The sequence below is a fragment of the Marmota monax genome, unplaced genomic scaffold (assembly GCF_021218885.2).
Source record: "Marmota monax isolate L192 unplaced genomic scaffold, Marmota_monax_Labrador192_F-V1.1 WCK01_AAM20220418_F8-fsc00179, whole genome shotgun sequence".
Classification (NCBI taxonomy): Eukaryota; Metazoa; Chordata; class Mammalia; order Rodentia; family Sciuridae; genus Marmota; species Marmota monax.
In genome coordinates, this window is record NW_026695200.1 from 122725 (window position 1) to 135324 (window position 12600).

Here is a 12600-nt window from a genome sequence, read left to right on the forward strand (position 1 = left end):
TGGAAGGGGGAAGAGAGGTGGCATGTAATTCCTCCAACTCCTGGGCTACCAAAGAATCCTAGAGTCATCCTTGATCTCTCAATTCCAGGTTCTTTTCTATTACAAGCTTCTGCCTTCTACACAAAAGTCAGTGCAAATTAATGTATCTCTAAAAGGCAAATAACCTCCTCTTAGACTGAACTCTTGGCAAAATACCAACCATTTTTCATCTCTGATTAAAATGTCTATAGACGAAATTAAAAATAATTCAGCAGAGGAGCTACCTCTCATGGAGTTGCAGAATACAAAATAAATCTAGAGATATTGGTACAAGTATCATGCTTCCTTCCCTGCACACAGAACAACCAGACTCTTTCCTGCCAATATATGCAGAGTCCCTTGGGTAAGGGGACTCACTGGGGTACTGGAATATCCATAGGCAACTAGAGCAAGGAGAACCCTGATGAACCACTTGCTCAGTGCTTCCCAAGTGTGCCTTTGTTAGAAGCACTTGCTAGAACTACAAATTACAAGTCTTTTTTTTTTTAAATAACTTTTTAGTTGTAGAAGGATACAATATGTTTATTTATTTATTTTTATGTAGTTTGAACCCAGTGCATCACATGTACAAGGCAGGTGCTCCACCACTGAGCCACAACCACAGCCCCACAAGTCTTTTTTTTTATAAAATTGTGGTTCAATGTATCTGAAGTAGGACCAGGAAACCAACATTATTAAACATGGGTCTTAGGTGATGAGACCTTCTTATGATGTGGGAAGGAGCTGATTTCGTCCAGTACATCTCATTTTAAAATCACTTGAAGAGATTAAAAAAAACAATATCAGGAAATTCCATTTCTGCCTGTGACAGACTAATTTATTGAGATCAATTCTTCTGCCAAGAACAAATAGAAATGCTAAAAAAAAAATATTTTTAAAAAAACAAATTCCATCTGAAAGCATCAGAGAGCTATCACATGTGGTGAGATCTAAAGGCACCAAGATCTCAAAGAGAATGGAGGCACAGAAATGAGCCTAATGTTTGGCACAGCTTTTTGCCTTGAAACATTTGCTGATGCTCAAGAAAAAAACTAAAAGCTAAGAAGTTGTATTTTTGATCAGTGAAGAAGCCAAGAGAAGAAATGAAATAGAAACCACCAGTCAAGCAGCTAGGAAGCTGAGTTTCGATAGTCCTACCTACCTACCCTGGGGGAGCAAAAATGAGAGTTTAGGGCTCACCAAGAAGGAGGCACTTGGTATACACCCCAAACTTTCAGAAAGAACTACTGAGTCCCAGAAAGGAGGACAAATCAGGAACACACCAGGATTTACGAAAACAAAAGCCTGGCTTCCCATCTGCTCCATCCCAGACGGGATTATGACAATCTGCCCTGACCCTAACTTCCAAAAGCAATAGCAGATCTTCTCAGGAGAAAAAATGCACTATCCAGAGCCTCAAATTCTCTCTCCAAATTTTCACATACAACTGACATAATATACAACAACAAAAAAAATTTAAATAAAAAAATTACAAAGCATACTGGGAAAAGGCCAGAAACCAAGAAGAAGATAATAAACACAGAAATACAAAGAAATCCTGACACTGAAATTATAACACAAGATCAGTGTAATCAACATTTCTAAAAATTGAATTTTAACAAAGAATTAAAGTCCATTTTAAAAATCAAATGAAAGTTCTGTTCTGAAATATATAATAATTAAGCTAGGAACTCAACAGGTGGGTAGGCAAAGCTGAAGAAAAGATTAGGGAATTCAAAAATATGTAATAGAGAATATTTAGACTGAAAGAATGGAGGAACAAAATGGAAAGTACTAGGGGAATGAAAGGGGAGTGTACAAGATCTAATAGGACATGGTGAACAGGTCCAACACACATGTAATTGGGGTCCTACAGAGGAAAGAGCAAATGGAGCAGAAATAACTTTTACAGAGATAATGACCAAGAATTTTCCAAACCTGGCAAAAGACCACAAACCATATATTCTAGAAGTGTTATGAACCCTAAACAGAATAAATACATAGAACCACAGTTACACACATGTAGCAAAACTGCTACAAAAATAAATAAATAAACAGGAAAATCTTAAAACCAAAGTAAAGAACTAAATCAATTTTCTAAATTGACTTATTATTTAATTTGCTTTTATTATTTAATTTGCTTTCATTATTTATTAATGGCCAATTATACCAGATTCTCTGAGAGTTGGGCCAGGGCATGAAGCATGGGGAGGGTGCTTTTTACAAATGTACATCCTAGAGCACTGTATTAGCCCATTTTCTGTTCCTAATAACACAATCCCACAAATTGAGTAAGTTATAAAGAGAAGGTTTATTTTGGCTCCTGGTTCAGGTCCAAGGTTGAGGGGCCACATCTGGTGACTGTCTTCTAATGCCTCAGGACATTACATTGTAAAAGACAGAGTGTGAATGTGGGGTGAGTATGTGAGTATGTCTGTGTCTTCTAGTCTTTCTCCCTCCTTATATTCAGTCATAGCCCTCCCCGCCCCATGACTTTATATAATTCTAATTATCTCCCAAAGGCCCTACCTCTGCATACCACAGTCAGATTAAGTTTCCAACCTTTTAATACCTCACAATGGGGATTAAATTCCAATATGAGTTTCAGAGGGAACAAACCATATTTGAACCATAGCAAGCACTGCTATAGATTCTGATTTTGGTCAACTAGAGGCAAGGCCCATGAATCAGAATTTTCAACAATCCATCCAGGTAATTCTGATGTAGAAATTCACACACCCTGCTTCTTCAAACTTAGTTCTGTCTATATCCCCTTATAACTAAGGAAACTGAGGCCCAGCCAAGCAAGTCTGAAGTCACCCAAGGTGATACTATGAGTTGTGGCAAGACCACAAAGGGCACATTGGCAATCAGGGGTCAACTCTGAATAGCAGCCCTTCTGATGAGGTAACTGCAGGCATCCCAGACCATAGTAAGCAGGGCAGGCAAGCAAAGTATACTTATAAGATGGCAGAAAGGAATTGAAAATACCTGATGACCTCTACAAGACAGACCCTACATGAGGCCCTTTTTCAGATTTCCTTTGATTCTAAAATTGAGCCTAAGGCTACATCATTTATCCAACCTATCATATGCTAGACACAGTATTACATACTTTATTATCTCTTTTAACCTTTACCACAAACCTATGATGCAGATACTATTATCAGTCCTCATTTTATAAAGAGGCACCGAGAAATTAACTTATTGAATAGTGGGATCTGAAAGCATAAATCTTGATTTCAGAGTATATCTATAACTTCAGGGTTCTACTACCTCTGCATTACTCTCCTATCTCTACCCACCCACCAGCTCTAATATACTTACCCTGCATGCCAAAGGACGGTTTCTTTAACACTCCCTGCTCTATAGACTGTTTTTGGTGACAGGGTAAAACAAAAAAGGCACAGGAATGGGAAAACCTGGGTTATTTCCCTGGCTCTACCACTCCATTCTATAATTTTACATAGGTTCCTTCCCTCCTGCAGCCTCCAATTTTTCCATCTGGCAAACAGAGGCAATGATGTCTATCTCAGGATTGTGGTAAGGATTAAACACCTTCAAAAGCCCCAGAATGTGGTTGACATAGAGGGATATGTTTGGGTTCTACTGTGCTTGGAAAGACCTGGGCACTCTGTCTGCCAGATAACAGGCCGTGCTGTGGATGGTTCCTAAGAAGCAGTGTGGCTCAGCCTGCAGGGTGACCCTGTGCTGCAGTGCAGTGTGCCGCAGTGTTCATTGCTGCCAGAGCCAACACCTGCCGGAGGGGTGCTCTCCTCTCCACTACCCACACAGCCGACAGTTCCAACATTATTAAATGGCTCACCTAGCTGCACTTGTTTTATAAAACAGCATGAGCAGTCATGCAGTTATCTATAGGTTTTTCAATAAACTTGGAAATCTGATCATCTCATTCTCTGAAATTTCCCTTCTAGTGGCTGGGTGTTGAAGGGATTTTTTTTTTTTTATCTAAGCTTTAATAAAAGACTGATGGATTAAATGGTAGGGAAAAAATGTTCTTAGAGGTGACAATAATACAGGCAGAACTGACTAGGCAAATTGTCAAAGAGAATAAAATGAGGCATAAAACCCTTCCCCTCTCCCTTTGTTACCTTGCCTCTTGCTAGAGGAAGGGGGTTGAAGCCCACCTTCACTTCTGTAGCAGCTGTCCTTTTGCCCAGCATCCTCAAGAGATTTCTGTGATATCCAGGAATGCTTTACAGTCCCTTAGCTCCTTGCAGAATGTTCCTACAGTGCTGCCTTCTACTAGATTACATTTTGGAATCTGATAATCCTGTGACAAAGATTCTTTCTTTGAAGATAGTCCTATCCCCCCTTGAGGTTCAAGGCTAATGGGAGGCAAAGAGGGAGAGAAAGAAAAAGAGAGGAAAACAGGTAGAAAAGAAAGATGAGGGAGTAAGGAGAGAGAAGGAAAGAGAAAGAGTAAAGGGAAAGAGGAGGAGAATGGGGATGTACAGTAGTTCAACCATCTGCAGAGACTGAAAAGCAAGCGCATAACCACGTGCAGAGTGTCAGAAAGGCTTATAAGATCAATAGGAAACCCAGGTTTAGGGAAGGAATCAGAGCCCAACAGAATAGACTAACCAGCTAGAGACTACATGCATCTTTGTAACCACAGAGAATTATAATTAAAGGGCATTCCTGAGCTAAGAGAGAAGTCCAGGCTGGCCCAGTGTCTCATTGATAATTCCTGCAGACCTGACCAAGGACTGAGCTAAAGCAACTACCAATCACCCTGATATGAGGCCTGGTGAGATCTCCATGGCAGCCTCTTTGGCCTTGTGAGGACAGCGTGGCAAGCAGACATAGGTCCTGAATGGGAAACCAAAGCCCAACTCCACAGGGAGTTCTCCCAGCCTTCCCATCATGGGCCTCTTCAGATCTGCCACAGACTCGCTAAAGATTTTGTGGGCTCAGGTGCTTTAAGGAACTCAAGTTACAAGGTTCAAGTTGACCTGGTGGCCCCAGGATATAAAAGAGCCCATAAGAGGGTTTCAGAAGAAAAACAGAAGCCCTCCCTTCCCAGCACTCCAAATGAGGTGCAGGATACAAGGTAGTGAAAGAACACGGACTTAAAATCAGACTTGGTTCAGACCCTGATTTACCACGCATGTGGAATATCATCTTAGCCTTGGTTTTCTATAAAATGGGTAGTGATACCAGTGTTACAAAAATGGGATATGCTAATATATGCAGATGTATGCAAAGTAGTTGTTCTGCATGCCCACAACCATGTGCTCACATGGAAGGACTTTAGCCAGAATAACACTCCTGTCCTCTCTCTCCGCCTTCCCTCACACCTCCCCACCCCAGCCTGTAAGTTTTGCAGAAGAAACCAAGCTTGTGGGATATGCTTGCTCTAGTTTGTTTCATTTGGATGTGACTGTCCACAGGAAGAAAATTCTCTGCCATGTCCTGTTCTACTACCCCTCGCAGGAGGGCCAGCAGGTATCTGGCCAGTTGTGTCCCTGACTAGCTAGAAAATGGGTGTGTATGACGAAGGAGTCTCCTATAAGAAGACTGCACAACTCAGCTAAATCCACCAATCCATTAACCAAATTGATCTTCTGACCTACCACATTTGACTCCATGTCTGTCTCTCAGATGGTTCTGAACTTGGAGGAGAAAGAGTGATATTTAGTGCTCCTATTACATAGAAAGCACTCATTAAACCTGCTACATATGCAACCCTCAGAGGTACCAACTGTGGCAGAGCTTCCTCTTGAGAAAACACTTATCCCCCTAGATAAAGCAATTCCGAGCCAGTGAAAATAAGTCAGCAACCAAAGTCTTCCACTTCATTTATGCACCCAGATGGATGTTGGGGAAAATGTTTATGGTTCGTTTTCAACTTGCCTCCATCCCATCCTCTTCTTTTTTTTTAATATTTTTTAGTTGTAGATGGATACAATATCTTTAATTATTTTTATGTGGTGCTGAGGATTGAACCCAGGGCCTCCCAAGTGCTAGGCAAGCACTCTACCACTGAACCACAACCCCAGCACCCCCATCCTATTCTTTATCAATATGTGATCTTAACTAATCCACTGCATCCTGTGGGTAGTCTACGAGCTAGTGACACTTGTACTTTGATGGACCATGCATATAACCAGATACCTATTTAACAAAGTGGCAGTCTCAATTAGAAATTAGACTCAAGCCTTCCTTGGCCAAGGGGGCTGCCAGCTGGAGCCGGGGAATCTTAGGGGTGTGCATCTAGAGAGCAGGCACTGAGTGGGAACTAGAGGTCAGCTCAAGCATAGTGCAGTACATGCAGTCCCAGCAGAGGTTCTCCCAAAAACCCACAAAGCAGCTCTATGAAAATCAGCTGGGTATATGGTAAACGAGGTCTGAGGTCAGGTGACTGATTCAAGCCAGCTATGCTACTTTCCTTGACTGTCAGAACCTTCAGAACCAGAAGAAAGGAGGTGGATGGAAGAAAATGAAATAATATATGGAGACCCCTCCCCACTGATGAGTTGGAGGGTAAGGGACGCAGAAGAAACAAACAAAAATTTGATTTAAGATTGAACTGAGTTTTTTAATCCTCTCAATAGAACTCATTTTTTATATCTGAAAGATGATCAAAAAATAATAGGATCTTGCTGGACACAGTGGTGCACACCTGTGAGCCCAGTGGTTCGGGAGGCTGAGGCAGGAAGATAGCAAGTTCAAAGCCAGCCTCAGCAAAAGTGAGGCACACTAAGAAACTCAGTGAGACCCTGTCTCTAAATAAAATACAAAATTTTTTAGGGCTTGGGATGTGGCTCGGTTGTTGAGCCCTGGGGTTTAATCCCCAGTATCAAAAAAAAAGGATCTTGCCAAAATATGCTCCTGGGAAGGAGAGGGAGATCCAAATAGTGTGAAGAAGAAGACAGATATTTCTTGATTGCTCCTTCTGGGATTGGGATTCATCCCTGAAACTGAATGCAGGCCCTGGTTCTCACCTCTATTAGCACGTAGAAACCAGAAGGCATGTGGGACCAGAGAATACACCTAGGACCAGCCACACATCTTTAGAATGCCACTGGCTTAAGGGCTTGTACCTCTTCCATGCTATGAAGCTCTGGTGTCAGAGATCAGCTCCACAAGCTGCACCTGAGGCAACGAGGTATGATTTTCATGGCTGGCAAGCAAGGTAGTTAAGCTGATGGGTCCCTGTCTGTCTCTGACATTTGCCTATTCCCACATTACACTTACCTCTGGACATTAGATTTTGGATCCCGGCAGAAGTTCCTCTAACTTCAGCAAGCATAAAAATACCCTGAGGCATTTGTTCAAAATGCAAATTTCTAGTCCTCTATTCCTACAGATTCTGATTTAATAGGTAGTCTGTAGAAAACAGTTTGAAAATCATGCTCTAGAAAATAGTGCTGTCAATAGAACTTTCTGCAATGATGGAAATGTCTTATATTTGTGCTATTTTACAGAGTAAACACTAGCCACATGGGGCTACAGAGCAGTTAAAGTGTGGCTAGTGTAGCCATGGAAGTGTCTTTTAAATTTTATTTAATTTTTATCACTTTAACTTTAAATAGCCACTAATCACTAGGGCTACCATACTGGGCAGTGCAGCTCAATGGGGCAGGAAACCAGCAGCATTACCTAGGAGATTGTTAGAAATGAAGCATTATGGGTCCTACTCTAGACCTACCTACCACATTTTTAAAAGATCCCCAAGTGATCCATATGCCAATAAAGGTTGATATTCACTTTCTAGAATATCTTGGTGCCTCACTGAAGTCTTCCACTCCCACTGAACCATCCACTACCTGTTAACATTTATATAGTCTGATCTCATATTCAATTGTATAAATCTGGTTCTTACTCAGCATACTGGATTCTGATGTAACTAGCATTCTGGTCTGGAGGGCAAAAGAGGTGTGGGGGGGAGAGGGGGGGGAGGGAGGGAGAGAGAGAACAGAAAGAGAGACAGAGACAGAGATAGAGAGGGGAGAAATGAAGGAACATAGTGCCAGGTTGGAAAGGGTCCTATATGCAAGCTGAGGAATTTATTCTTTGGGCAATAGATAACCATCAAAAACTACCAAGCAGGTAGGTAGCACAAGCAGAGTTGTGTTTTATGTAGATAATGCATAGAAGGATAGAGGATGGCCTAGAGGAGATGGCCACACAGATAAGTAATCTTCACTGTCCACTGGTTCTTGTATTAAGTATACCTACTGGGAATAGGATTTATCTTATCCCTAGCTTGGAGGAACAGCAAATATTTTAGACTTATAGCAATATATCTATTCTACATGGTCAAGATCCACAGTATCCCAACCCAGATCTTCAGAATAATACAGTATTCTTTATCTCTAAGATTGGGAGGAAATAACAAACACTTTTTGCATTTCAATTCTGAAGAGATTATTTCTCAGTGATAAAACCAAATGTTTGTCATTTATAGTAGTAAACTCTGGGATCTGACTCAACATTGAAACAACTGTTTGCTTTGAAAGTATATTTTTTAAATGAATCATTTTAAGACTAAAAGTATATGTAAGACATTCATGGGACATATAATAATCAAAACAATTAAACCAAATGGATTTTTGTGCAGATGCCTCATTCATTGGTATTGATGTGGTCTGTTGTCATAACAAGCTACAAATGTTAAAATGAAAAGGAGCTGCAATTGGTAGAGAAGAGCGAGATGATGGAAAAGAAAAAGTGGGAGACTTAAAAAGTGTTTCTAGCTTTTTATCTAGTCTTGGGAATCCTTTCATGTACTCAGAGGGTAGGTCCTGGTCAGTCAGGGAAAAGTCTGAAAGGAAAAGACCCAAAAGAAAGGGTTCCGTTATTTTCCAGGTGACAAGGTTTTTAAAGGTGCTCTGTTCCTACAGAAATAACTTAAAGAAGTTATTCCTCCTATTCAAACACAGACAATAAACCCAACAATCAAGATAGCAGCTCCAACCAAAGCACATGGGCAGAAGGCAAGGGGGCTGTATTAAAACATTGTGACAAAAAAGAAAGACAAAAGGATCATAGGGAGGCCAGCACCAGCAATACCACACTCAGTCAACACAGACAAGGGAGAGGCAGGACTGAGGAAGTCAACAGCTCTGTGGCTCAACCAGAATCTCTCTTGTCCAGTAAACCTGTCCTTCTACCTACCCTTAGAGCAATGATCACCAAACAGGATGACTGCCCCAAAAAGCAAGACGATCCACTAGGGTTTTGGAAGACGATATTAGAATCTCTATTTGTATTTACTCATCTTTGAAAGACAAGAAATTCAGTTTTTGGGTGGGGATGTGGCTCAAGCAGTAGCGCGCTCGCCTGGCATGCGTGCGGCCCGGGTTCGATCCTCAGCACCACATACAAACAAAGATGTTATGTCCGCCGAGAACTAAAATAAATAAATAAATATTTAAAAAAAAAAAAAAAGAAATTCAGTTTTGCTGAAAGTTACAAACTGCATCAGCATATCCCATGTCAGGATAAGCAAGTGTGTTTGGGGAGAAAGAACAGTTGGACAATGTGGGAAGGGGAGTTTGGTTACTTTCAGCATACTGAGACATACTGCAGTTTCTGAAGCACAGGATTTTACCTATTTCCTAATGTGGTTCCACTAAACCAACCCTCTTAAAATGGACAAGTGGCTTTAAAAGATTCTTAAAAAGAAATAGTAAATCAAAGATAACTCTAAAAATGCTAGCCCAAATGAGTAACAATAGCTAATACTTACATTCCTCGTATAAGCTATCCATGAGCCACACAAGGAAAAACACTAAGATTTGCCAAGAAATCAACAAAAAAAATTTGAAATTATCTCAAAGCCTTTTTGAAGTAGGGATTTGTGTCCCACATGGTTAATGACGAATCAGTTTTCACATGCACAGTGAAAAGCATGATACCATCATGACTAGCAGAAGCTACAGACCAAGAAAATGAAGACAAACTTTCCACAACATGTTCAACAATATTTAATAACCTAAGCTACCTACTCCAATACTCACTGGACAGAGTTCACTAAACAGAACCACAAAGGTTTGTAGTCTTTTAAAAGCCTTCTCACTTAATAGTGAAAGATAATTTAAATGTATATTTTAAATTTATACCATGCCATTTTAAAAAAATACTGATTCTTTACACTGTGGAAATATGGATGAATTGCTAATAAGACAATGTCGAGAAACCTGATGCATCTTTCTGTCAAGAAGCACTATTGGATGGCATATAGAAAACACAGCTTGCAATCTGAAGACATGAGGACAGGAATAAATCCTTCATGGTGGGAGGCCGAGTCAAAGGACAGATGCTTCCAACATATCTCCTCTTGCAGTTCCACTACAAGAAGAAAGATATTAAAGGAGAGATGAAATGGATAAGATGTATTTCTCAAAATTAATTCACCTTAGTGTGATGGCACACACACACCCAGAGGCTCGAGAGGCAGAGGCAGGAGGATCACAAGTTCAAAGCCAACTTCACCAATTTGGCGAGGCACTAAGCAACTCAATGAGACCCTGTCTCTAATAAAATACAAAATAGGGATAAGGATGTAGCTCAGAGGTCAAGTGCCCCTGAGTTCAATCCCTGGTACCCGCCCCCCCAAAAAAAAAACTTTTAAAAAAAGTCTTATAGGCAAACAAAGTTTCCATTCCCTACGGAATGGCTACTTTGGATTTTCTTTTAAAGGTAAAGTGGTGAATTGTACATTAAATATTTAGCAATAGCATCACCACATAATTCACAGATAAGATATATCTCACATGTGGTAGGTTTCACTGATGTGAATTTTATAAAATTAGGATCTTTAAAAAATAGTAGAGGGCTAGAGATGTAGCTTTAGAGATAAAATGCTTGCCTCACATGCACAAGGCCTCAGGTTTAATCTCTAGCACTGCAAAATATATATATATATAAAATTTACAACTCTTTGTGATGTAATAAGAAGTACACATGAGTACACATTTTGATTCACCTGCAATTTCTCTGATTATCTCAAGGTAAAATACTTTTTTAAAAGCTGTTAAACTTGAAGATGAGTTTTGCTTGTACTTTTAACCCAAAAGCAAAGATACCAATTTTTCTAACTTTTCTGAGATTACAAATGGCCACCAGTAAATTGCTAACTAAGCAGACATTTTTTAAAAATAAATGCATCTAATTTGAATCTTCAGGGTAAAAGTCATGTTCCATCAATGAGTCAGACGTGAACTACTTTCAGAAAGCACTTGCCTGGCATGCCTGAGAACCTGGGTTCAATTCCCAGTGAAAGGAAAGAAGGAAGGAAGGGAAGGAGGGAGGGGGGAGAGAAGAAAGAAAGAAAAAGAAAGGAAGACAAACAAAGAGGGAGCATACTAAAAATGAAAATGTTTTCATCATTATATGATTATGTTCCCAAAAACCATGACATCTATAAATGCTTTCATATCTACACAACTAAATTGGAAGCAGAATTTTTTTAACTTGGTTTAAAATCTTTCTAAGAAGTTCAATAAGTTTTGAACCCATCTGTCAACAAAGCAAATGGGTGGCATTTTAATATGTAAGAATGACAGATCCACATCAAGAAAACGTATATTGACTAGTTATATTTCTATTTAAAATATCACTGTGAAATTAATAGATAAAATTAAAAATTTTAGTAACTACAGCACTATATCCAACTGGATCTGCTTATCTCTGGAAGTATTTTTTTCAGCTAAAAAGCCTTTAAGACCAATTACTGAAATTAAAACCAGACTTCTGAGTCATTAAAAATGTGTTAAAATAAGGTTTTCAAAAAATAATGAGCCAGTGCTTCCTCTTTCACTTCGATCCGGGCAGAAAAGGTGAATGTGTAATCAGCAATTGATTGTAAGTACCCTAGGCAAAGAAAGCTCAGTGCGCCCTGCCCTTTTTTTTTTTGAATATTTTTTATACAGGGAGAGTTTGTGGAATGGGATCCTTGGCTGGGCTGCGGTTTCTGTGCCGAAATTCCACACCGCGGGAGCCGCCATTTGCTTCCTGCCGGCTGTCTTGATGGCTATGGCTACACTGTCCGGCAGCCGCACCTAGAGGTTGGAGCTGGGCTGCGTGCCGAGCCCTGTTCTCCAAAGGCTGGACCGCAGCCTTGAGCGCCTGGGTCGCCTGTTCGCCGCTGCACCCTCGGGCAGAGTCTGCTCTGGGGTCGTTCTGCATGCCCCTGCGAGGGGACCCGTGCTTCAGAGGAAGGAGCCGGAGAGCCGCGGCGGCAGCCGCTTGGGCCCTGGGGGCTGGGCACCGGTTCTTTGGCGCATCTACTGTGGCGGACGAGAGCGGCGCCCCTGGGCGAGGCCCCGGGGAAGAGGCGACGGCGGCAGGGTTTAATTTCTAGAAATCTGGACTGGAAACAGAAGCAGCAGTTTGTATAATCCCAAGAACTTGCTTATGCCAGGAAGCTGTAAGGGCAACATGATTATCATTGAGGAGATCTAACATGGCAGCGGGCGGGGAGAGATCAAGTCTCTGACCTCTTCAACTGCGCGGGCATAGGGAGCTATAAACTGTATAAATGCTGTTTGCTCAGGATCACTACGCAATGCTGAGCTGACGTGGATCTGGGGTGTACAGTCTGGGCCCCTC